General features: G+C 36.0%; 1 pseudogene; it reads right to left on the bottom strand.

The window, feature by feature from the left end:
- Positions 1-2062, bottom strand: LOC143579769 (protein FAR1-RELATED SEQUENCE 5-like; annotated as a pseudogene).
- Between the last annotated feature and the right edge of the window lie 314 nt (positions 2063-2376).

Raw genomic sequence — 2376 nt, 5'->3', positions numbered from 1 at the left:
TCACAATTCCTTACAGTAAGAACAAGTTCTCTTTTTTGGTGCTTCAAGAGAAGATTTGATTCTAGTTGCATTTTTTGGACAGCCTTTAGTATTAGTAGGAGCTAATGGGTCCCGAACAGAAATTTGGGGCATAATGTTTACTTGTGAGCTTCTGACATTAGACTCTTGTGCTGCAATTTCAAGCTGTTTGGAATTGATTCGGATACTTTGTTCTTCTAAAAAGTTCACCAACATCGTATTAAGTTTCTTTATCTCAAATGGAGAGTCTCGTGCATTCTCGATTGCCTTTCTAAAATTTGTCTGAACACACCATAATGTTAACGCACTAACTCCATTTTCGTTATGCATATCATCAAGCCCAATTCTGCAGTTATACGACTTAAACCTAGAATCAAGAGTCCACCTAGATAAGATATAATGATCAGGAAGGGTTTCAACATGTCTCTTCTTTAATACATATAAGATATGCTTGCATAACATCCCATATGTTTCAAACTTTGCACATGAACAAGTAACATCTACTTTTTTTGAGAGACGGAAATTAACATTTCTCCAATATATTTTATCAATATCTAATTGTCCAACCTTATATTTGATTTCTTCTAAACTCTTACTTACTGTCTCATGAGTTAAATTTAATGTAGCTTTTGCCTCTATAGGATTAACGGACGAAAAAGTCGGATTTGAATCCATTGTTCTAAAATCTTCATCTTCTTCGGAAGCCCTTCGAGCCTCAACAGCTTTATCGTACTGGATTACAAACTCATTCAACATGGTTTTGAATTTACATATCCATCAAAATAGGAATGAATGCTCTCACTTCTTCCGCTTGATGTCATGCCAGTAAAAAAACAATCTTTTAGGAAGGCTTTCACCCAATATTTACGTTGGTTATACATCTTTGTTATCCAGCTGCCACTTTGGAAATTGTACTTACCATATAAAAGTTCCCAGCGACTTTCAAATTCTTCAACTGTAAATTGTACTTACCACATAAAAGTTCCCAGCGACTTTCAAATTCTTCAACTGTATTATTGTTAACCCATTGTTTGTGTAACTCTTGAAAGTCACTATAACTAACTTTAAGAGATCGAAGATGTTCGGTCTCATGTTTCTTAATATGCCATGAACAATAACGATGTCTACTTTTTGGGAAAATGCTTTTGACTGCATTTCAAATAGCTTTATCCTGATCAGTAATTATTGCTAACGGATACTTGTCAAACATGCAATTTAGAAAAGTTTTAAATAACCATTTGAAAGTTTCTTGCTTCTCATTCTCCAATAGTGCACCACCAAATAATATAGACCGGTGATGATGATTCACCCCGACTAAGGGAGCGAATGTCATTTTAAATTTGTTGGTCATGTACGTGACATCAAACACAATAACGTCCCCAAATTTTACATACGAGTCTCTGGATCTACCGTCAGCCCAGAAAATATTTCTTGGAGACCCATCATCAAATAAATCGACAACAAAATAAACGTTTCGATCTTCTATCAATTTATCTTGGAAATGCTTAATGAGCCCATAAAACTCCTTACCTTTGTATTGTTTTCGTTCCTCGGCCAATATATTTGCACATTGTTTTGATGTAACATCATTTTCAAGTGGACTTTTCACAGTATTTATGACCTTCTTGATTTGACAAGGTTTCAACCCAGATTGACCAAGTTCTGACATCAGAGATTTGCAAGCCATTGAGCGGTGAGACTTCCCATGAGAACGATATTTTATTACTTTGGTTGGAGTAAGAATCAGCTCATGATTGTGTACATCGTTAAACATATCCACTGCCCATTTGCCATCCTTACCTTTTGAAATCCGAATAAATGCCTCACATCCGGTCCTTAAATCCCTACGACGTTTCTTAACATCCCCACTAGAGTTATTAGCCTTTAAATCTTTAAGCCCCTCTTTGTTGCATACATACATCCTTCGATAAGGCTTACAGGTTGTCTTATTTTTAAAAGTTGTAAATTTACGTATTCCAAATCCATGTAAAAGGGCATAACGATTGTAGAACTCATGCGCATCATCATGACTATCGAAAACCATTCCCTTCACATTACTGTCTTCATTTTATCAAACTGAGGATCGACATTCACTTCATTATTTTCCTCTATTTCAACATCTGAATAGACAATTAGATCTTTTTCAATAGCTTCGTGCTCTAATCAGGGGCGGACCTACATAGTAGCCGTTGGGGTCCCGGGACACCAATGTTTTTTAAAATTTATTTAGAAGCGATATAGAAAATTTTTGAAGGACCCCATATAAATTAACACTTGGACCCCATATCAATATTACCATTCTAGTCTGGTGGAAACCCCCTTCCAATACCACACGAATGACCCGAGTTCGAGCCTTGC

The sequence above is a fragment of the Bidens hawaiensis genome, unplaced genomic scaffold, assembly GCF_021521415.1.
Source record: "Bidens hawaiensis isolate Kalapana, Puna unplaced genomic scaffold, B.hawaiensis_p1.1 tig00029942_1, whole genome shotgun sequence".
Lineage (NCBI taxonomy): Eukaryota > Viridiplantae > Streptophyta > Magnoliopsida > Asterales > Asteraceae > Bidens > Bidens hawaiensis.
This window is presented reverse-complemented; position numbering and strand designations above follow the sequence as displayed.